This window comes from Leopardus geoffroyi, chromosome X (genome assembly GCF_018350155.1).
Source record: "Leopardus geoffroyi isolate Oge1 chromosome X, O.geoffroyi_Oge1_pat1.0, whole genome shotgun sequence".
Taxonomy (NCBI): domain Eukaryota; kingdom Metazoa; phylum Chordata; class Mammalia; order Carnivora; family Felidae; genus Leopardus; species Leopardus geoffroyi.
The window spans coordinates 44689488-44715604 of record NC_059343.1 but is presented as its reverse complement, the minus strand read 5'-3'; the positions used below and the strand labels follow the sequence as shown (position 1 = coordinate 44715604).

General features: G+C 36.7%; 1 pseudogene; it reads left to right on the top strand.

The window, feature by feature from the left end:
• The first annotated feature begins 22198 nt into the window (after positions 1-22198).
• On the top strand, positions 22199-24381 carry LOC123594525 (annotated as a pseudogene).
• Positions 24382-26117: the final 1736 nt, after the last annotated feature.

The window sequence follows — 26117 nt, the reverse complement described above, 5'->3', positions numbered from 1 at the left end:
TTTTTTTCCCTTGCTGCTTTCATGATTCTTTCTTTGCCTGAGTATTTTGTGAATTTGACTATGATATGACTCGTTGACGGTTGGTTTTTGTTTAATCTAATGGGAGTTCTCTGTGCTTCCTGGATATTGATGTCTGTGTCCTTCCCCAGGTTAGGAGAGTTTTCCACTATGATTTGCTCACATTAACCTTCTGTCCCTTTTTCTCTCTCTTCATCTTCTAGGACCCCTATGATTCTGACGTTATTCCTTTTTAATGAGTCACTGAGTTCTCTAATTCTTATTTCGTGCTTTTTGCCTCAGTTTCCCTCTTTTTTCTGCCTCATTTTCTCTGTAAATTTGTCCTCTATATCACTCACTATTCTGCTTCATCCATCCTTACCGCCGTGGCATCCATTCAAAATTGCATCTCAGTTATAGCATTTTTTATTTCATCCTGACTAGATTTTACTTCTTTTATCTCCACAGAAAGGGATTCTAATCTACAGCTAGTATTCTTATTATTGTAAATCTAAATTCTGGTTCAGACATATTGCTTGTATCTGTGTTAAGTCACTGGCTATCATTTTTTCCACCTCTTTCTTTGGGGGTGAATTCCTTCGTTTCATCATTTTGCAGTAAGAAAAGGAATTAATAACATGAAAAATTAAAAACAACACAAAAAATAAAATAAAGGGTGCTAGATCCTAGGTGTGTTTTGGTCTGCTTGTTGAAAAAAACTTGATAGATTAGAAAAAAAATGGAAAGATAAGAATAGAAAAAAAAAGGGGGGGAAGGAAAACGTTTGAAAATTTGAAAAAATGGATAAAATAAAATAAAGTAAAATGAAATGATGGTAGCAAAATGTAATTTAAAAATGTACAAAAAAGTAAAAAATAAAGTAGAAAAAATTAAAGAAAAATGTTTTTAATAAAAATGTAAAATAGAAATAAATTCTTTCTGTTCTAGAATAAGAAAATAAAAGAAAAAGAAAAAAATTGAATAGATGGACCAGTGTACAGAAGCAAATACAATTTAAATTACTTCTGGTTTCCCTAGGAGTCGCACTTTATAGTCTGTAAACTAAGCTGGAGGAGAGACTTGTAGTGTTCCTCAAGAGCACAGTTGGCCCAGTTGGGCAGAGCTTAGCGTAATGGCTCCATTCTCCACTAGATGGCGCTGCTCAGCTTGCTGGGGTGGATTGCTGTGGTGCATGTAGGCATGTATGCGCATGCGTGGAAGGGATGCAAATGGCATCACCCAGCTACCCAGTCTCTGGTATCAGAACTCTGTGCTCCCCACAACTGGCAATCAAGCACCCCTCTTTTGTCTCTGGCTTCCATCCACTCCCCGATTCTACACTGTCTGTGACCAAGTCATCAGGCTGCCAGGCAGATCCTCCCTCCTGAGTTTTATCTCAGATGGGGCTGTTTCCCAATCTCTCACTTCTGAGGGACTGCGACTTTGACCTGTTCTGACCCTCTGGGGGAAGGTCTCGCTGAACAATGGCCAGGTGCTGCCCCCCCCCCAGGAATGTTTGTGAGACGATGCCACTGCTGATGCCCAGAGACTGTGGCTGGGCACCAGCCCATTCCAGGAAAAGTGCATGATTGTGTAGTAGCAGTGTTTCAGGGATTATGGCAAATCACAACACACATCTTGCACCAGTTTTCACCCTTAACATCCTTATTCTAGCACCAATGAATATGGTTGTTCTCCAGGATCCAATGCGACCTTTGCCTGTGAGGAGCCCACACCGCCTCTACCAAATGTCCTCCCAGCAGAACTGCCTCTGCTCATGTAGCATGAGGACCCCTTGGGCCTTACTCTCTGTTCCTGGGGATTTACCCTTCCTACCAGAGCACTGCCAGGTATCAAGCTGTGGAGTTTCAGACTCTGTGCTCCCCCTGTTTATAGAGTCTTAATGGAATTTAAACACTTTCCTTTCTCCTTTCTCCTTTTTTTGGTTGGTCCCACATGGCTGTTTCCACTCTTCCTTTTTCTCTCCAGCTGCTGTTGGGGACGGGTGCTTTTCCCATACTCTCCCCCATCTCTGTCCTCTCTTCATAAGCAAAAATACCTCCCTGCCCTCTGCAGCTTCTCCCTCCCCCAGTTCACCTCTCCGTGCCATGTACCTGCCGAGTTCTGTGTTTCAGGTTGTGCAGATTGTTGTGTTAATACTCAAATCAGTTTTCTAGGTGTGCAAGATGATTTAGTATTGATGTGGCTGCATTGCAAGAATGAAAGATGCAAAAGAAAACTTCCATGCTGTTCTGCCATCTTGGCCCCTCCCCAACATGATACTGTATATAGAAAACCTGAAAGACTCCACCAAAAAACTACTAGAACTGATGCACAAATTTAGTAAAGTTGCAGGATACAAAATCAATGTACAGAAATCTGTTGCATTTCTATATAACAATAATGAAGCAGCAGAAAATTAAGGAATCAATCCCATGTACAATTTCACCAAAAAGAATATGATACCTACAAATAAACATAACCAAAGAGGTGAAATACCTGTACTCTGAAAACTATAAAGTATTTTTAAAATTTGATTTTATCATCATAAGAACACTAACAAGATCTATTCTCTGAAGAATATTTTAATTGTACAATGCAGTACTGTTGATTATAAGTATAATATAGTACATCAGATCTTTAGTTTATTCATCTTAACTGAAACTTTATGCCTGTTGATTAATAACTCCCTGTTTTCCCTTCCTCTTAGCCCCAGGCAACCATAATTCCAGTCTTTGATTCTATGAATTTGACTATTTTAGATATCTCATATGAGTGGAATTTTTCAGCATTTGTCTTTCTGTGACTGGCTTATTTTCCTTAGTATAATGTCCTCAAGTTTCTTCCATGTTGTCCCATATTTCAGAATTTCCTTTTATATATCTCAGAAGAAAATTCTGAGATCTATTATATTGTATTACATTAATATAAGTAACATCATATATTAAATATATAACTATTATATATTATAATATATTTTATATATTAATTGATTATATATTTTATTTATTATATATTATATAATTATTTAGTGTATATTATTAAATATTAATTAATTAATATATTATATATTAATATATTACATTATATTATATATTATATATTATATATTATATATTATATATTATATATATAATTTTATTTATTCATTTATCTGTTGATGGACATGTATGTTGCTTCCACCCTTGGCTACTATAAATAGTGCTGTGATAAACATAAGAGTGCTAATATCTCTTTGAGATCCTGGTTTCAATTCTTTTGGATAAATAAGCAGAAGTAGGATTGCTGGATCATATGGTAGTTTTATTTTTTAATTTTTTGTGGAGACTCCATACTATTTTCCATAGTGGCTTTTTCTTCATTTTTACAAATAATTTTGTTATTTTTCTATGCTTCTAAAATATTGATTTATCTTTTTGATATCTAGGAAGAATAAAGTAAAAAAAAAGCAAAAATTTAGAAATAATAATATGTGGCTTCCTATGTTCATATATTGTATAGATCACATATAAGGTTTGGCCTTAATGGGAGACCAATTAAAACATAATAGTGAGTATTGTTATAAGTTTAAAGTAGTATAGAAGATTCTTTGACTGGGCTGATGGTGATAGGCATTGATGATGTCGTATTTCTCTCAAATCTTTTTTTAAAATTTTTATTTAATTTATTTTTTTAAATTTACATCTAAGTTAGCATATATTGTAACAATGATTTCAGGAGTAGATTCCTTAATGTCCCTTACCCATTTAGCCCATCCCCCCCCACAACTCCTCGAGAAACCCTCTGTTTGTTCTCCATATTTAAGAGTCTCTTATATTTTTGTCCCCCTCCCTGTTTTTATATCATTATTATATATATTATTTTTATATATGTTTATAAAAAATATATATAATAAATATATATATTTATATTATTTTATTTATATATATATATATATTATATATTATATATTATATATTATATATTAAGGCTTTCCTTCCCTTATGTTCATCTGTTTTGTCTCTCAAATCTTATAGTGGTACCCAAGGAATCTAGTTCCCTGGTAAAACCTTTGACTTTGCACTCTGTGGATTTCAAAAAATAGAGTATGTTACCAAGACAAAGAGCATTACTTTTGTACATGTAAGCACATGTGTATGTATGTTAGATATGTTTTATACGTACAAATACATACAGTTATCTACAGAGTGTATTAGAATCTTAAAAAAGGTAACAGAAACCAGAGCTGCTAATAGTATAAGCTTACTCAGCTGTGGTAAACTTGTGGCTAGTATTATCTCTGTTCTTCATGAGATCCTGGCAGGAGATAAGAGCATCCACATTTTATAGAACTGAGGCTCTGTGGTGTTAAGGACTTGCTCTCAATTACATAGCATGATCGCATTAAATCCAAAGACTGTCCTGGCTACTCTAACACATGGTCCTATCTCAAGTCAGCCTTTTCCTAGGATCTCTGACTCCCCCAGAATATTCTGGTATAAAGATAGTGAAAAGTGACCATTTACTGGTCTTAACTGTTACTGTGTTTTGAGTTTGAAGAATAATTGGAGGGACACACGTTCTTTCTGTGGCTCAACCACTCACATAGTTTGCTTCAGCTTCATTGGTTTTGGGAGCTGTAGCCTAGACCATGATTATATGTGTAAGGAACATGAATATGTCCTGGGTCAGTTCTGTGGTTGCTCTAGTGTCTATTCCATGGAACTACGTGCTCTCTGCCAAGGAGGTAGAGGGGCCTTCATTAAATACACATTTCCACTCTAGAATCCAGGAGTCCCCAAAAACTGCTTCTTTGAGGCACAAATGACCAAAAGTAAAATCCTGTGCCCCTGCTATTTGCAATCTGTGAACCTGAACAAGACATTTACTTGTTGGGAAGAAAATCTTTCCTCTATAAATTTAGGTTCAAATGGTCAAGGCCTGTAAATTAACTGACAATAGACAGATTAACGGGAGAAAATAGGTGCATAATTAGGAGCACTCAATAATGAGTAATCCAATGGATAGCCAGAAAGAAAGGCAAATATACCAACTTAACAAAAGGGAGACAGTTTCGGACTTTAATGGGAAAGTTATGGAAGGTTTATTGGGTTTTTTTTGATGCTAATGATAATGGGTAGCCTATCTCCTTTCAGGCTCAAAATTTCTGCGTGTGTGTGTGTGTGTGTTTTGTATATTTGGAGAGAGGGTAATGAGGGTAATAGAAGGTGAATTCCCACTTTCTCGTGCTAAGGGTCAGTATTCTTTTAATGAGGAAACTTCCTGGGAGGGGCAGGTCAATGGCAGTTGTATTTTTGGTAGGTTCTGCTTTAATTTAAATAATGTTTCTTTCTATGGCTGCTGTCTGTTCAAATGTTTTCAATTTAAAATAATCTTAATACCACTTTGGTGGACTTCTAAGTCCTTCATAGCCATTCTGAACCTATTTCTTCATCTGTCTTGTGGGGGAAACCTTTGCCTTGCAGATTGGGTCTGAAGATTTCATGGAATAATATACATAAAATACCTTACATGGTGGAGGGAGGGTGCCAAGAAATGACATAGCTCCTTTCCCTCTTCCTCTTATTGCATATTCTATCCCTTAGCTTTATCAGCCTCAGACTCATTATTCCTTGAATTCTATCTCACCTTAAATCACTGCTGCCTCAAGTTTCCTTGATGTAGCTTCTCAGCTTCTGAAGACACAGGGAAGATTTTTGTAAACTCACAGGGAAAGTTCTTATGCACAGCTTCAACTTGGAAAACAATTTCCTCATTATACAATTTCCCATAATTTACCACATCTCTCTCTAGTTAAACCCAAGGACATTTAATGGGTGCCTACCATGAGCTGAGCTCTGTACCTTCCCTTATCTCCTACAGTTACTGCAGCCTATAGCTCACTATCCCTGCCTCCCTCCACAGAAGGCTCTAGATCTTCCAGGCTCCGTCTCCTCCCCCAGTTCTTTGTACAAGGAGGACATTTCCTTATCTCCCTTGGGCCTCTATCTGTATTCTCACACCCAGAAACTAGATCACAAAGAGCCTTTCTTAGACGGTCACTCCTTAGCAGTTCTCAGGAAAATGTAAATAATAATTGCTTTATGTTCTCAGAAAGACTTAAAAATATCCATTTTCCTCAGTTCTAGCAGGCCTCAGTGTTGGATGCATAGGCAGTGAGCCAGAGGATCTGGGGAGTGGCTTGTGGAATGAGGAGCTGCTGAAAGTGTGAAGAGGAGATGGTCTGAAAACCAGAGGGCTGGATAAGTGAGAAAAAGGGGAAAGGAATCAGGAGGAAGCACCTGGGAATAATTGTGCACTCCAAGTGGGTCTTAGCATCCAAAAAGCTTGAGTTAGAGTTTTGATTCTCCCCTTTCTGTGTCTTTTGTGTCTTTGTGTGACCCTAGAGTATTTCTTAACTTTCCTGGGTCTTAATCTCATCTGTGGTAATTGGAAGAATATTTTTTTAGAAGAGCTATTATGATTGAAAGAGAGAAGATATATAAAGTAGTGTATAATGCATATCACCAGCTTACTATTACTTGTACTGAATCTTAATGTCATTTAAAAATACTTTATAACATTATTTTGTTCTCAGTTTTTAATCTTAGAGCTATGATTCATTTTAAAAGGTAATTTTTTTCAAATAACAAAAACATGTTAAGTAAGTAAAAGTACAAATTGTGCATAGATAAAGCAAAAACCATAAGAGTGACACTTGAATGATGTAGATCAAGGGAAGGCTGCAGTAAATTATTACATGTACTATAAATACTAGTTACTGTGTGGAATACCAAAGATCATGAGTTAGATACTTGTGCCTTCAAAAACTCACATCTTATTAGAAGGGTTTGCTCGGTACCTATACACAAAAGCAAAATATGCTGTTCCCACATCAATAATATCTTCAGTACTATGTCCACATTAGGCAAATGATTTTCTGATCAATGTTACTCACAAAATAGTTAATTGAAAATTTAGTGATGCTTAAGAGGATTTATGCAGTGAACTGGAGGCTGAATTTACAAAAACCAATGAAATATGGTCCCCGCGCTCAAATTTCAGATTCTAGTTGGGGAAACAAACACATTCATCAAATGAATATTGATTGAGTGAATACAATGTGCCAAGGACTGTTCTAAAATTAATACCACCCAGCTACCTGGTAGTAGAGTCGGTCTTCACCCTCTTAACTCCACCCTGCAAAATGTTTTTGTTTCTAGCTACCAAAATATGTCCCATGGTTCTTCTGGCTCTACTTAGAATCTGTTTTACTCTCTAAAAGAACTTTTTCTGGTACTTACCCACAGGGGAACCCGGGAGGTGAAAGCCCTGTCTAGCTGTGAGTGGTTCGAGGCTTTGAGCCAGGCCCTTTATCTTGCCTTTCCTGGATAACTGTTTCTGAGGAACTAATCTTTTAGCACTGGACCCCACTGAGACAGCAGAAATATAGGGGCAACTGCAGCTTCATAGCCCTTTATACTGGGTAAAACATCCACCTTCCATCGTAGGTCCCAATATTGCGGCTCTCACTTCCCAAGTTCTCTGCTCCTTAACACAAGCAAAAATCAGGAAACAGGTACAAATGACCTGTTGGTTTTAGCACACTACTTATCTGAGTTTTGACTCAGAGTGGCCTGGCCCTTTATGGGGATGCTAAGGTTTGCTGTGTGTCTGGATTTTCAAAATGTGAATCCTTTTGAGGATGACTCTCTCATTGGGAATTACCCATGCCGCTATATATGAAATAAGTGAAGTGTTGCCATACGTGGAAGGAGGATCAGCTTTAGTGTCAAACATACTTAAGTGTAAAGCCCCAACTCCAGCACTCATTAGCTCTCTACCCTCTCATCATCATTGATGCCTACACAAAACCTCAGTGAGAAGTTATAAATATAAAAATATTATATAGACACAATATATATTATATATAACAATATATAATTATATATAATAAAAATATATATAGTAGTATAATGTATATCATTGGCTATTACTTATACTGAAACATAATTTCATTTAAATATTTTATAACATTATTTTGTATTCTTAGCTTTTTTTTTTTTAATTTTTTTTTCAACGTTTATTTATTTTTGGGACAGAGAGAGACAGAGCATGAACGGGGGAGGGTCAGAGAGAGGGAGACACAGAATCGGAAACAGGCTCCAGGCTCTGAGCCATCAGCCCAGAGCCCGACGCGGGGCTCGAACTCATGGACCGCGAGATCGTGACCTGGCTGAAGTCGGACGCTTAACCGACTGCGCCACCCAGGCGCCCCAATTCTTAGCTTTTTTAAAGTTCGTTTATCTTGAGAGAGAGAGAGAGAGAAGGGCAGAGAGAGAGGGAGAGAGGGAGAATACGAAGCAGGCCCCACACTGTCAGAGCAGAGCCTGATGCAGGGCTTGAACTTATGAACCCTGAGATCATGACCTGAGCTGGAACCGAGAAGCAGACGCTCAACTGAGTGAGCCTCCCAGGCACCTCTGTGTTCTTAGCTTTTAATCTTAGAGTTATGTTTAATTTAATTTAATTTTTTTTTTTGCTAGGTTCCTCTGACTTCATCTTTTATGTTTAATTTTAAAAGATAGTTTTTTTATTTCAAAAAATGAAAACATGCTAAATATATATTTATGTATTGTATGAATTTGCATGGCACAGTATAGATAATCAAAAAGGTTATGGTTTACTTATTTGTTTATATTTCTCCCCCCACTAGACTCTGAGCATCTTGAAGGCAGGATTTCTTTTTTTTATTATTTATTTTTTTTTAATGTTTATTATTTTTATTAGTTTTCTTTATTTTTGAGAGGCAGAGAGAGACAGAGACAGGTGAGCGGGGGAGGGACAGAGAGAGAGGGAGAAACAGAATCTGAAGCAGACTCCAGGCTCTGAGCTGTCAGCACAAAGCCTGACGCGGGGCTCACAAACTGTGAGATCGCAACCTGAGCTGACGTCGGACGTTTAACCGACTGAGCCACCCAGGCACCCTGAAGGCAGGATTTCTATATGATCCATCTCTGTTGTCCTCCATAGCTAGCACAGTACCTAATTTATACTTGGTGTCAGTGTACTCTCATTGATGAATTACATTCTTGGTCTCTACCTCTACAAGTGATGTGGTTCCATTTGGAAGTTCTTTTCAAGGTTTATACCAACAGTTCTATGGAAACTACTAACACGCCTACAGAAAATTCAGATTTTCCAATGTTATAATTTTAACTTGCTTATTTTTATTTGAGGCTTTGACTTGAATGTGGTTGAATGTAGGCCAGATTTGTTTCTTCACATTCTATACTAAGCTGGGTGATAAACACACCTAACATTACACAACAGAGGCAATACAACAATATTATCATTACCCAAAATGTTATTGAGTCTTTTGTGAAGGTGCAGATTTTATCAAAATGGTCGTGTGGAGTCATGTCAAAACAGACTATCTTCTTTTCTGAGTCACTTTATGAAGTTTTATGCATGCTAAGAGAATCAAGTTTGCAAGCATTTAAACAGTTTGTCCAAGGTTACACAGCTATTAACTGGTAGAAATGTGATTAGAATGTAAATCTATACTAGGATAAAGCTCAAGATTATTCATTATATCATGCATAAAAATAAAAAACAACACGAAACACAGTTCAGGAAACCTAGAGTTTTTAAGCAAATGAGGATCTTATCTAAGCTGTAAATGCTGTACGCCACCAAAAATGCCATAACAATAAAACAGCAGTCAATGAAATAATTCTTTAGATAAGTCATGGTGGTAGTGTGAGAGCATAGGCTAGGGAGCCAGAAAAACTTGAATTCAAACCCCAGCTCCACTCTGATTTTTGGTTTTCTTTTATTTAATTGGCATTAATAGCAAGATGTTATGGGAATTAAAGAAGATGAAATGTTTAACCTGGCGCCTGGTGCATAGACTGTTCTCTACCAATGTTGGATGACTTAAACCCATCTCGTTTCTTTGGTCCTAGGCAATATTAAACATTAACCCACTTGACCATAAATGAAAATTCTGTTACAAAGGCAAGTTTTATGATTGTTTTTGTCTCTCTCCTTTTTGGTGAAGCTGTAAGATGGGAGTTAAACTTCAAGCAATTAGCAGATAATACTTAAGCAACATTAGTGAATATTTAATAATAGCATATCCAAACACTGGAATGCCATGCTCTTGAAAATGATTTTACTATTCTTAAATTACACATTCTTTCAATGTTATTCTAATAGGGGCATACTAACATGGTTATGTTGAGTTTAATTGGGATTGTATTAAACCTGTAAGTTATGGCTTGTGTGTTCTAGAAAATAAGGTTTTGCCTGCCATTATCATTAGGGGGATGGTTTACCCTATAATTCCCTTCCCATGTTAGTGTATCTTTTCCCTCTCTCCCCTTCCCTTTGGTACAGGCTCTTGCAAAGACACAGAGATTGAAGGGGAATAATCAGTAGTGGAAGTGTTGAATTATTAAATTATAATAAATTATACAAAATTATAGAGATGAGACATGGGGACCTTGCCTGATGATTCTGAGGAATCCTTGTGATATGGCTGGAATCTGGAGAATTGATCACCTGAAAAGAGCATTGTGAGAGTATTGTGACCACTTCCTTATCACCCCAGCCACCACCTACATCATCTCTAGTTCTGCAAAACTGTCTCTCCATTTATCATTCAAATCTTTCAAAACACTTAAGTTTTATAATTTCTTTTTAACTAGATCCTATTGTGAATGTCATCACTTCTCCCATTATGTTTTACATGTGGTACTTGCTTATATACAAAGAAGTCATTGATGTTCAATTGCTTTCTTACATGCAATGAACAATCTGAATTTGAAGTTAAAAACATAACACCATATATAATAGCATCTCCCAAAAGTGACATGCTTAGGTATAAATCTGGAAAAATAAGTATAGGATCTATGTGTGGGTAACTATAAAACTCTGATGAAATATCAAAGAAGAACTAAATAAATGGAGAAATATTCCATGTACACATATAGGAAGACTCAATATTGTCAAGACATCTGTTTTTCCCAATTTGATTTCTATATTCAAAGTAATCCCAATGAAAGTAACAGCAAGTTATTTTGTAGATATTGAAAAGGTGATTTTAAATTCATATCAAAAGACAAAAGATAAGAATTGTCAACACAATATTGAAGAAGAAAGAAGTTGGAGGGCTGACACTACACAACTTCAAGGCTTACACAGTAATCAAGACTGTGTAGTATTGGCAAAGTAATTTTAAAAAATAGGTCATTGGAATAGAAGAGAGCCCAGAAATAGATCCATACAAATATACAAAACTGATCATTGAGGAGAAAAGGCGATTTAATGGAGAAAGTAGTCTTCTCAACAAATGGTGCTAGAACAACTGGACATCCACATGCAAAATAAATAAATGTAGACACAGACTTTGCATCTTTCATATAAATTAACCCAAACTGGACCATAGATCTAAATGTAAAATACAGAACTATGAAACTCCTAGAAGATAAAATAGGAGAAAATCTAGGTGACCTTGGGTTTGGCAATCATATTTTAGATACAATACCAAATGTATAATACATGAAAGAAAAAACTGATAACTTATACTTAATTAAAATTAAACACTTGTGCTCTGCCAAAAATGCTCTCTTTTTCTTTTTTAAAAGTTTTTATTTAAATTCCAGTTAGTTAACATACAGTGTAATATTAGTTTCAGGTGTACATTTAGAAATTCAACACTTAACATACAATACCCAGTGCTCATCACAACAAGTGCACTCCTTAATCCCCATCTCGTATTTAACCTATGCCCCCCCCCCACCTCCCTTCAGGTAATCATCAGTTTGTTCTCTATAGTTAAGAGTCTGTTTCTTGGTTTGTGTCTCTCTCTTTTTGTCTCTATGATTGTTTCTTTTCTTAAATTCCACATATGAGTGAAATAATATAGCATTTGTCTTTCTCTGACTTATTTTGCATAGCATAACACACTGTAGCTCCATCCACATTGTTGCAAATAGCAAGATTGCACTCTTTTTTATGGCTGAGTAATATTCCATTATACACACACACACACACACACACACACATATACATGCATACCACATCTTCTTTATCCATTCATCAGTTGATGGACACTTGGGCTGTTTCCATAATTTGGCTATTATAGATAATGCTGCTATAAACATTGGGTGCATGCATCCCTTTGAATGAGTATTTTTGTATTCTTTGGGTAAATACTTAGTAGTGCAATTGCTCGATTGTAGGGTAGTTCTATTTGCAAAACACATTCTTAGGAGAATTAAAACACAAACCAGAGACTGAGAGAAAAACTTCCCAACATATATATTCCAATACATCTTTCCAATATACAATTCCCAATACATCCAATTAAGGACTGGTATCTAAAATATACAAAGAAAAACTCAACAAAAAGAAAACAAACAACCTAATTAAATATAAGCAAAATATATAAACAAATATCTCACCAAACAAGATATATAGACGGTATGTAAGCATGTGAAAAAATGTTCAGCATCATAATTATTTAGTGAATTTCAAATTAAAACAACAATGAGAAACCACTACAAACCTATTAGAATGTCTAAATTCTAAAACACTGCCAAATGCCTGCAAGGATGTGGAACAACATATGTGGAACATAAATTCTCATTCACTACTAGTAGGAATGCAAAATAGTGCAGCCAACTTGGAAGACAGCTTGGCGATTTCTCACAGAACTCCACGTAACCATACAGTATGATCCATCAATAAAACTCCTTGGCATTTACCCAAGTGAGTTGAAAATAATATCAATACAGGAGAGATGCTAGGAAGATGGCAGAATAGGAAGACCCTAAGCTTGCGTCATCCTACAGATATCACTAGATAACACTCACATCAGCACAAATAACTCAGAAAACGATCTGAAGCCTGGCAGAACAAACTCCAAAACTAAAGGTAGAGACGAGGTCACATCAAACAAAAACAAATAAGATAGGGAGGGTCAAGAAGTGGTTTGGAAGCAAAGTGGACCTTGGCCGCCCATGGTGGGGAGGGAGCCAATAGTGCAGAGAAGGGTGAGAAACACACTATCACACTGGGGAGCCTACACAGGGAAGATGAATCCCCCTAAGATTTAGCTTTGAAAGCAAGAGGGGCTGAATTTCATGATTCTTATAATGAGTGGAACTTAAAGCCTGGAATTTAAAAAATCTGTAGTATCTGCTCTAGGAGAGCCCTGAGGTGTATAGGAAACTGAGTCCTCACTCTTAAAGACACAGTAGGACAAATAACTTGGAAGAAGCAGTTTGAAAAATGCTGGTGGCAGATGAGAGGGAGAATGATTTATTCATCTGATAGTATGGCTCAGAGAGGCAAGTATTATGGGGAGACACCTCCAGGAACAAAGGAGCTGACACATGCCATTTGCTTCTCCCACATACCCAGCATAAACACATAGCCACCTGTGGGAACCAGCAGGGTTCCCACACTCACTACCTAACGTGCTTACACCAAAACCTGCCTCTTGTGCCCTCCCAGTCATGCTTTCCTCAGTTCTACCACTGTGGACCCTTACCCCAGAAGACCTCTGCAAACTCCACCAAAACCTTGTCTCCTGACCTACTTACATGTTTTGTAGAAATTAAGTTCCAGTGGTGATGGTGGTGGCAGATCTCACCCAATAAACAGACTGGTGCCTACCTTGTTAAAGACACATGCCACCCTGGCCAGGGACCAAACACAGCTCACAACAGGCAAATAGAGCCACTGCAGACAGCTTGACTGAAGGAAAAAGCAGCCAGAACTCTACAGCAGGGCACACATAACACACATAGGAATCACTCTCTGAAGTGCCAGGTTCTGGGGAAGTGGGGACACTGCACTGCAGGGCACTATAGGACTTCTTCCTCATAAGGCCACTACCTTCAAGAGCAAGAGATGTAGCTGACTTTTCTAAAACAAAGAAACAGAAAAGTGAGACAAGATGAGGAGACAGAGGAATATATCCCAAAAGAAGGAACAGGACAAAACCACAGCAAGAGACCTAAGGAAGACAGATATAAGTAATATGCATGATAGAGAATTTAAAGTAATGATCATAAAGATACTCACTGAACTTGAGAAAAGAGTGGAGAACATAACAAAGAAATAAAAAAGAGCCCATCAGAAGTGAAGAACACAATAAATGAAATTAAAAATACACATGATGGGGGCATCTTGGTGGCTCAGCTGGTTGAACATCTGACTTTGGCTCAGGTCATGATCTCATGGTTCATGGGTTCAAGCACTGCATCGGGCTCCAGGCTGGTGGTGTGGATCCTGCTTGGGATTCTCTATCTCTCCCTCTCTCTCTATGCCCCTCCCCAACTTGTGTTCTCTCTCTCTCTTAGTGAAAAATGAATAAACTTTAAAAAAAAAATACATGCGATGGAATAAATAGCAGGCTAGATGAAGCAAAGGAATGAATTAATGACCTGGAAGACAGTAATAACAGGTAATCAAGCTGAGAAAATGAGAGGAAAAAATGATGTAAATGGGAGCTTTGTAGCTCAGTCAAGCATACTAACATTCAGATTGTAGGAATCCCAGAAGGAGAAGGGAGAGAAAGGGGGAAGAGCATTTATTTGAAGAAATAATAGCTTAAGACTTCCCTAATCTGGGGAAGGAAACATATCCAGATTTAGGAGTCACAGAGATTCCCCCAAAAATCAACACAAAGAGGTCCATACCAAGACACATAGTAATCAAAATGGCAAAAACCCATACTAAAGAAAAAAATTTAAGGAAGACAGTTACATACAAGGGAAAGCCCATAAGACTATCATCAGGTCTTTCTGCACAACTTTTGCAAGTCAGAAGGGAGTGGATTATATATTCAAAGTGCTGAAAGGGCAAATCTGCAGCCAAGAATACCCTATCCAGCAGGGTTATCAGTCACAATAAAAGAGAGTTTCTCAGATGAACAAAAACTGAAGGAACTCATAATCACTAAACCAGTTCTACAAAAAATATTAAAGAGGACTCTTTGAGTGGAAAGAAAAGACCATAAGTGAGAGTATTAAAAATAAAAAGATGCAAAAGCAGTAAAAAAATAAGTTTTTATTTAAAAATCAGTCAAGATATTCATAAAATGATGTAAAATATGACACCATATACCTAAAATGTGGGGAGGAGAGGAGTAAAGAATAGGTTCAAATTTTAGTGACCATCAGCTTAATATAGAATGCTATATGCAGAAGATGTTATATACAAACCTAATGGCAGCCACAAATCAAAAACCAGTAGTAGATACATACAAAAGAATAAAGAGAAAGGAATCCAAGTATATCAGTAAAGAAAGTTAAAAAAAACATGAAAGAGAGCAAGAGAAGAAAGGTTCAGAGAAAAGTTACAAAAACAACCACAAAACAAGTAACAACATGGAAATAAATACATATCTATCCATAAGTACTTTGAATGTAAATGGATTAGATGCTGCAATCAAAAGATATAGGATGACAGAATAGATTTAAAAAACAAGACCAATCTCTATGCTGCCTACAAGAGACTCATTTTAGACCTAAGGACATCTGCAGATTGAAAATGAGGGGATGGAGAAACATCTGTCATGCAAATGGAAATCAAAAGAAAGCAATACTTATATTGGACAAATAGGCTTTAAAGAAAAGACTGTAATGAGAAATGAAGGACACTGTATACTAATAAGGGAGACAATTTGACAAGAAGATATAACAACTGTAAATATTTATGCACCCAACATGAAAGCACCCAAAACATAAAACAGTTCATAACAAACAAAGGAAATAATTGATAGTAATACGATAATGATAGAGGACTTTAACATGACATGTACATTGATTGATAGATCACCCAAACAGAAAAGCAGCTGAGAAACAGTGGCTTTGAGTGACACACTGGACCAGACAGATGTAACAGAAATATTCAGAACATTCCATTTTAAAACAGCAGAATACATATTCTTTTCAAGTGCACATAGAACATTCTCCAGAACAGATCACAAATTAGGCCACAAAATAAGTTTAAACAAATTGAAAAAGATCAAAGTCATAAGATGCATTTTTTTTTTTACCACAACGCTATGAAACTAGAAATCAACCACAAGAAAAATTCTGGGAGGTTAAACAACATGCTACTAAACAGTAAATGGGTCAAAGAAGAAAACAAATGGGGGGGGGTGCCTAGGTGGCTCAGTCCGTTCATTAAGTGTCTGACTCTTGGTTTCAGCTCAGGTCATGATCTCACGGTTTGTGAGTTTGAGCCCCACATCAGGCTCCATACTGACAGCTCAGAGACTGCTTGGGATTCTCTCTTTTGTCCTCTCTCTCTGCCCCTCCCCCACTTGCTCTCTCTCTCTCTCTCTCTCTCAAAATAAGTAAACATCAACAACAAAAGAAAGATTTTTTTAAAAAAAGAAGAAATCAAAAATTACATGGAAACATGGAGCGCCTAGGTGGTTCAGTCAGTTAAGCATCCGATTTCGGCTCAGGTCATGATCTCACAGTTCATGGGCTCAAGCTCTGCACTGGGCTCTGTGCTGACAGCTCAGAGTCTGGAGCCTGCTTCAGATTTTGTACCTCCTTCTCTCTCTGCCCCTCCCCCAATTGCATGCTGTCTCTGTCTATCATAAATAAATAAATGTTAAAAAAAATTTTAATTACCTGGAAACAAATGAAAAAATCAACAGTCCAAAATCTTTTGAGATGCAGCAAAAACAATTCTAAGAGGAAAGTTAATAGTAATACAGGTCTAACTCAAGAAGCAACAAAGATATCAAAAAAACGACCTGGAAACAAATGAAAAAATCAACAGTCCAAAATCTTTTGAGATGCAGCAAAAACAATTCTAAGAGGAAAGTTAATAGTAATACAGGTCTACCTCAAGAAGCAACAAAGATATCAAAAAAACGACCTAACTTTACAACTAAAGAAGCTAGAAAACTAAGAACAAATAAAACCCCAAAGCATGAGAATGAAGGAAGTAATAAAGATCAGAGCAGAGAAATAAATGATATAGAAACTAAAAACAAATAGAACATATCAAGGAAACCTGGAGCTGGTTCTTTGAAAAAATTAATAAAATTGATAAATCTCTAGTCGGACTTATCAAAAAGAAAAGAGAAAGGATCAAATTAAAGAAAATCACAAATAAGAGGAGAAATCACAACCAACAGCAAAGAAATACAATAATAAGAGAATATTATGAAAACCTACATGCTAAAAAATTGGACAACCTAGAAGAAACGGATAAATTCCTAGAAACCTATAAATTACCAAAACTGAAACAGGAAGAAATCGAAAACTTGAAAAGACTGATAAATAGCAAAGAAATTTAATCAGTAATCAAAGAAACTCCCAACAAACAAAAGTCCAGGGGCATATTGTTTCACAGGTGAATTCTGCCAAACATTTAAAGAAGACCTAATATCTATTCTTCTCAAACTATTACAAAAATAGAAAAGCAAGGAAAACTTCCAAATTCATTCTATGAGACCAGCATTACCCTGATATCAAAACCCGATAAAGACATCACTAAAAAAGAGAACTACAAGCCAATATGCCTGATGAACATACATGCAAAGTTTCTCAACAAAATACTAGCAAACTGAATCCAACAAGACCTTTAAAAAATCATTAACCACAATGAAGTGCCATTTATTCCTGGGTTTCCAAGGCAGATCAATAGGTTCAATATTCATGAATCAATCAACGTGCTATAACATACTAATAAAAGAAAGGATAAGAACCAAATGATCATTTCAATAGATGAAGAAAAAGCATTTGACAAAGTACAACATTCATTCATGGTAAAAAAAAAAAAAACCCTCAACAAAATAGGTTCAGAGGGAACATAACAAAACATAATAAAGGTTGTATATGAAAAACCCACAGCTAACATAATACTCAATGGGGAAGACTGGAAAATTTTTCCACTAAGGTCAGGAACAAGACAAGGATGTCCACTCTCACCATTTTTATTCAACATAGTACTGGAAGTTTTAGCCACTGCAATTAGACAACAAAAATAAATAAAAGGCACCCAAATTGGTAGGAAAGTAGTAAAATTTTCACTGTGTGCAGATGACATGATACTCTATATAGGAAACACAAAAGACTCCACCAAATACTAGAACTGATAAATGAATTCAGTAAGGTTGTAGGATACAAAGTCAATGTACAGAAATCTCTGGCATTTCTATACACTCATAATGAAGCAGCAGACTGGGAAATTAAGGAAACAATCCCATTTATGATTGCAATTTCACTATAAAAAACTGATGAAAGAAATTCAAGACTACACAAATAAATGCAAAGACTTTCCATGCTTATGGATTTGAAGTACAAATATTGTTAAAATGTCCAGACTACCCAACACTATCTATAGATTCAATGCACTCTCTATCAAACTACCAAAAACATTTTTTTTAAATTTTTTTTCCACGTTTTCCACGTTTTTATTTTTATTTTTGGGACAGAGAGAGACAGAGCATGAATGGGGGAGGGGCAGAGAGAGAGGGAGACACAGAATCGGAAACAGGCTCCAGGCTCTGAGCCATCAGCCCAGAGCCCGACGCGGGGCTCGAACTCACGGACCGCGAGATCGTGACCTGGCTGAAGTCGGACGCTTAACCGACTGCGCCACCCAGGCGCCCCCCAAAAACATTTTTCACAGAACTACAACAGCCTTAAAATTTGTATGGAACTACAAGACCCTGAATAGCCAAAGCAATTCTTGAAAAAGAAAAACAAAAGTGGAGATATCACAATTCCAGACTTCAAGTTATATTAAAAAGTGGTAGTAATCAAAACAGTATGGCACTGGCATAATAATAGATACATAGGTCAATGGAACAGAATAGAAAGCCCAGAAGTAAACCCACAATTATATGGTTAATTAATCTTCAACAAAGGAGACAAGAATATGCAATAGGAAAAATACAGTCTCTTCAACAAATGGTGTTGGGAGAAGTGGACAGCTCCATGTGAAAGAATGAAACTGGATCATTTTCTTACACCATACACAAAAACAATCTCAGAATGGATTAAATACCTAACTGTGAGATATGAAACCATAACAATCCTAGAAGAGAGCACAGACAGTAATGACCCTGATATCAGTTGTAACAACATTTTTTTCTAGATATGTCTCCTAAGGCAAGGGAAATAAAAGCAAAAGTGAACAATTGGGACTACATCAAAACAAAAAGCTTATTTACAGGTAAGGAAACAATCAGCAAAACTAAAAGGTAAGCCACTGAATGGGAGAAGATACTTGCAAATGACATATATGATAAAGGCTTTCTATCCAAAATACATAAGGAACTTATACAAATCAACACCCAAAACCCAAAAAATCTAATTTACATATTGACTGAAGATATGAACAGATATTTCTTCAAAGAAGACATCCAGATGGCCAACACAGCCATGAAGAGTTGCTCAACATCACTCATCATCAGGAAAATGCAAATCTAAAGTGCAATGAGCTATCACCTCACACCTGTCAGAATGGCTAAAATCAAACACACAAGAAACAACTGTTGGTGAGGATGTAGTGGAAAAAGGAAACTTCTTGCAGTATTGGTGGGAATCCAAACTGGTGCAGCCACAGTGGAAAACAGTATGGAGGTTCATTGAAAATTTAAAAAATAAAGCTGTCCTACAATCCAGTAATTGCACTACTGTGTTTACACAAAAAAATGTAAATAAACATAGGTGTTTATTGCAGCATTATTTATAAAAGCCATCTTATGGAAGCAGGGGAAATGTCTATCGACAGGTGAATGGATAAAGAAGCGGTATATGTATGAATATATATATATATATATATATATATATATATACATATATTACTCAGATATAAAAAAGATTACATTCTTTTTTATATCTGAGTAAAAAATATATATATATATATGTATATATATATATACATATATATATATACATATATATATATTACTCAGATATAAAAAAGAATGAAATCTTGCCATTTGCAACTATGTGGATGGAACTGGAGGGTATTATGCTAAGTGAAATAAGTCAGTCAGAGAAAGACAAATACCATATAACTTCACTCATATGTGGAATTAAAGAAACAAATGAGCAAAAGGAAAAAAAAGGGAGAAATAGAGAAATAGACTCTTAATTATAGAGAATGATGGCTATTAGAGGGAAGATGGATGGGGAAATGGGTGAAATAGGTGATAAGAAGCAAGTAGGGTACTTGTAATAAGCACTGGGTGATGTATGGAATTGTTGAATCACTATATTGTACACCTGCAATTAATACAAAACTGTATGCTAATTATACTGAATTAAAAAAAACTACAATGTAGTATCATCTCACAACTGTCAGAATGGCTAAACTCAAAAGCACAAAAAATAAGTGTTGGTGAGGATGTGGAGAATAAGGGACCCTCCTGAACTGTTGGTTGAAATGAAAACTTGTACAGCCACTGTGCAAAACAGTATGGAGTTTCCTTAAAAAGTTAAAAATAGAACTACCCTACTATTCAGTAACTGCACTACTGTGTATTTACCCAAAAAATACAAAAACACTAATTCAGAAGGATACATGCACTCCTATGTATATTGCAGCGTTATTTACAGTAGCCAAATTGTGGAAGAAGTCCAAGTGTCTATTGCTAGATGAATGAATAAAGAAGATGTGGTGTGTCTATATACAAAATGATTAGTTTTTAACATAGCTCCTTAAGTAGTTTTTACTTTTTTGCTGTAGAACCAGTTGAACGAATATGCGTCTGATAATTACATTATTTTATTTCAAAGTGTAAAGATATATTTTACTCAGGTTTATACTGACAGAATCAAGAAAGTGAATTCAAAGATGAATGTAACAGTCACTTACAAGTGAATACTTCAACCTTAGCAAGGAACAGACAGCTCTCTGGCTCCCATTCTACATTTTGGGATACTCCTGCTCTGTCCATTTCTTTGGTTCACTTCCCCTGTGCCTCTCCTTAGTATTCCCACTATAGTCTATACTCATTTGCATTTCAGAGTCTACAGTTTGTTTTTTGTTTTTGTTTTCAAATTTTTATTTATATTCTAGTTAATTAACATATAGTGTAATATTGGTTTAGGGAGTAGAATTTAGTGATTCATCACATACATATAACACCCAGTACTCATCATAACAAGTGCCCTCCTTAATACCCATCACACATCTAGCCCATTCCCCACTCACCTCGCTCCATCAATCCTCCATTTGTTCTCTATTGTTAAAGTCTCTTATGGTTTGTTTCCCTCTCTTTTTTTCCTTTTCCATGTGTTCATCTGTTTTGTTTCTTTTTAAAAATTTTTTAATATTTATTTATTTTTGAGAGAGTGAGACAGAGTGCAAACAAGGAAGGGGCAGAGAGAGACAGGGTGAGACAAAATCCAAAGCAGGCTCCAAGCTCTAAGCTGTCAGCACAGAGCCTGACATGGGCTCAAACTCACAAACTGAGATCACGACCTGAGCTGAAGTCAGACACTTAACCGATGGAGCTACCCAGGAGTCCCTCTCATCTGTTTTGTTTCTTAAATTCCACACAAGTTTATTTTTATTTGTCTGCTTCCAACACAAAGTTGTGAAATCCAAGATTATGACAAACAATGTTTCATTCATCTTTGCATATCCAGGGTCCAGAACACCTATGGAAATATGGTGGGCAGAACTATTTGATGTTATAATAAATTAATATTTTATAGACAACACAGAGAGGGAAAATGTGCACTTGTAATAGGGACTTAATATAGTGGATGATATTTTTGGAGGCATGATTTCTTTTCAAGCAAACTTCGAGGGTACTGTGAGGCTTTCTGGGAGAATCTCTAACAAAAAAATTTGTTAGCAGCCCCACCTGCTATCTAGTAAACTTCTCATTATAAAGCCTGACTTAGAACAATGTTTTCAACAACACCTCAATCATTCATGTGATATAACTCCAGGACTTAAAAGATATATTCAAAGCCCATGTTAGTATTTCTTTTTTTTAATTTTTACAGTTATTTATTTTTGAGAGACAGAGAGAGAGAGACAGAACACAAGTGGGGGAGGGGCAGAGAGAGAAGGAGACACAGAATACAAAGCAGGATCCAGGCTCTGAGCTGTCAGTACAGACACTGAGACGGGGCTCGAATTCACAAACCGTGAAATCATGACCTGAGCGGAAGTCAGACACCTAACCGACTGAGCCAGCCAGGCACCCCTCGTGTTAGTATTTCTTAATACATCCATTTATATTCTATCATCTTTTAGTCAAACTCAATGTAAAGGAAATTTCCTATCACTATTGAAAATACAAAACTAGCATTATATGCTATGGAAAATATTTTCAAAAATTAATTCCATAAGAGACAGGGGCCAAACTATGGTGGAGGAGGCTGAAAAGAGTGTAAAGGTTGCCCTTAGAGTAGTTGTGTGTGTAGAAAGTGAAATGTGGGTGATGTAACTATAGGACCTAGGACAGTGATCCACTCTAAAGCACAAATTATTGCAGAAGCCAGGCCAATAGTTATTGGTGAGGGTTACCTAATAGAAGAACAGGTAGGTGCTTATCATAAATGCTCAACCTGATAATATCACCCCTAATGCTGAAGATCTGGAACTAAAATATCTATGATCACTGGCACTAATAATGTGTTTGAAATTGGCTGTTATTCCCAAGCCATGAAAATGGAAGATAATAATGTTATTGAATCAAAAGCCAGTGTGGGCAGAAAGGTAATATTGAGAAGTGGTTGCATCATTGGGACTTGTTGCAACCTGAATACATTTGAGGTCATCCTTGAGAATACAGTGATCTGTGGTGCAGATTGCCTTCATGGGGTGCAGACTGAGCAACCACAGCCCCAGATACCACAGCTGGATTTCCTGAAGATAACCTTGCCAACCTACCACGACCTAAAGAAGACTATGAAAGGAAGGTCAACACCAGTAATGTGTGAAGACAACAGTGAGATACCTCCTAAAGACTTGGTAATAAGATACCCCCAGAGAGTTAAACTACTTAAGTCAACATGTGGCAAGGTAGTATCAGTTTATCTATCAAGACTTACAGTACCTCAAGACTCACCACTTTTGGTTCAATTGCAAGCTTAACTGAACCACCTTCTGATTTGCTAATATGGCCTCCAAGCTATCATTCAGAGAAAGGAGGAACTCTGGATGAGAGCACCAGAATTCTACTCTGCACATAGTAAATTTAGAGAAGCTTTCTTATTTATACATTAGTCTAATATGAATATGGTTTGTATAGTGTGGCCCCCAAGTCTGCCAATTGTCTATGAGTTCTAAATGTTCTGATAAAATAGTTTCTGACTCTTTAGGACAAAGAACAAATCAAAACCCAGACAGTGTATTGTGCAGACATCACTCTTTGGGGCTTCTCCACAGCCAGACTAACAGCCTTCTCTTACTAACTATCTCACTGAAACTGAACTCAAACTTCATCACAGACATTCTAGGCAATTATGCTAAGCGGTAGGACAGACCCTGACATGCTTGTGACATAAAAAGCAGCAACTGGCAGGAAGACAGAAATGATTTTATCAATAGCGACTTACTGCAATGTGGCCATAGCTCTTGAGTCAAGATAATAGACTTTCACCAGGTGAATAGTATCAAGTCTAGAAAGGGTACTTCACACTGTTCTCTTATTCATCCATGAACACACAGTATAGTAGTTATCTATGCTGTGTAGAAAATTACCCCCAAAATGTAGAAGCTTATTATCTTTTGAGCATTTACTATCTTACCCAGTTTCTGCAGATCAAATATCTAGGAATGGCTCAGCTGGCAGTTCTGGCTCAGTGTGCCTCATGAGGTTTCTTTCAAGAAGTCAGTCAGACCGGTGGTCATCTGAGGACTTGAGTGGGGCTGGATGGTCCACTTACAACATGACTGCCTCACAGGGCTGTTGGCAGGAGGCCTCAGTTCCATACCAGGTGAGCCTCTCCACAGGGCTGGTGGGTATCCTCATGACATGGCAGTTGGCTTCCCTCAGCTTCCTTCAGATCCAAGTGAGGAAGGACTCAATCCCTAAAGTTGCACACCATCACTTCCACTTCATTTTATTTCTTAGAAGCAAGTCACTAAGTCCATCTCACAGTCAAGAGGGAGGGGATTAAGCTCCACCTTTTCTACCTTTAGAAGGGAGGAGAATCTAAGAATTCATGTTCATATACTAAAACCACCATCACAAACACACATATCCATTTATACCTGGTATTCTCACTAGTGCACAATCAGCACCTCTCAAGGGTTTCCACATTGAGGAAGATGGGTTCAGGAAGAACTTCTCTTTATTAATGGGAATGGCACATGACATCATCCGAGGTCTTCATCCTATAACGTTCTGTAAATACCACCGTCTTAGACATTTAAATTTTTGTCCCAAAACATACCATATATTTCATTAAGCATAATTCAACTTCTTTAGGCTTAATAGAAATTATTATAAATAAAATCATGAGGGATAAAAAATTTAACTCCATGAAATAAAAAATTATAAAAGTTTAAAATTAAGAATAAAATATAAGTAATACATGTAACTGATTTCCCTTTTACTAAGCATTCTGTAAATGCTGTGTCATTTAATCTTCCTAATAGCCATTTTGTGTACCATTCAATTGTTCTTGGTTTCCACCTCTTGCCTGAGTGCCACTTTTAGAAAATAGAAAAGGGTGCCTGGGTGGCTCAGTTGGTTGAGCGTCCAATTCTCGGTTTCAGCTCAGGTCGAGATCTCACGTTTCATAAGTTCAAGCCCCACATCAGGTTCTAAGCTGACATCATGGAGCCTGCTTGGGTATCTCTCTCCTTCTCTCGCTGCCCCTCACTGGCATGTGCTGTCTCTGTCTTTCTCAAATTAAATAAACTTAAAAAAAAATATATATATATATATATATATATATATATATATATATATAAAGAAAATAGAAAAAAGAATGTTCAAACAAAAGAACAAGCTCTTTGAAATTAGACAGGATTTAATCCTAATACCTGCCATCTACTGCTATCCAACATTGTAAAGTATGAAAATCCCCACTAATGTTCCTCATAGAGGAATAAATAAATATGTAAAACAACTAGCACAGTGCCTAACAAATAGCAATACTCAAAACTACCAGCTATAATTATTGTCATTATTGTTTAAAAACAGAAAAGAACATTAATGATTTTAGATTGGAGCTTTACACATTTGTCACACATTTTCTCAGATGTTTAAAACCCTCTTTTCTTGTCAAAACCACTAGGCCCAGAGAAGTTAAGTGACATTTTCTTGTGGATTCTACTTTCTAATTTCCTGCCTGAACCCTCAGCCTGTATCCTACTCTACTTCCAGCCATTACAAACTACTCCAAGTTCCCTGAAACCAGCAAGTTCTCACCTCCACATTCACTCTTTCTTCTGTACACACACATGCTGGATGATTCTCTATTTGTTAATCAAGCTTTAATTTCTCCACCATTCTAAATTTTATGAGTCCCTTTGTTCATTGTCTCTCCCCCTAGAACCAAATATTGATGAAAGCAGGGGATCTGACTATTGTGCTCTCAGCTGTACCCCCAAACCCTGAAAGACCTATAGTAAATGATCATCCATAAATATTTAATGAATTAATTATCTGTCCCTTGAACCAGTCTAGGATACACAGTCTGGTGCATATGGGGCTTCCACTTCAACTCTGGGAAACATGGAAACTGGGGAGGGTTATCTTTCTGGGAACGCCTATCATCCAAAGAGGCAATACAACTAAGGCTTCAGGCTTCTAGACTCAGACCAGTATGGAATAGGTCAGCCTTTATCTCCTCCTCTTGTTAGTTATCGTGACGAGCTATTAGAAACTGCTCAACACATTCATTCATTCATTCATTTACTCATTTATTCAGCACACACTTCTTGGATGTCTCCTATACTGATAGGCACTGATTTTGGGGGTCAAGGATAAGTCATAAACAAGTTACTTCTATGAGGCCACAGGTGAATGAACGGGCAGATAAATACCTGTCTGCTTATAACGCGGTGCTGTTAGGACCATGACAAGGAAAGTACTGGGTTCTAGTATCAGGCTCTAGGAGTGGTTGATATTCTTCATTTCATGTTGTTTGTCTCTAATACTGAAGCCTCAGTCA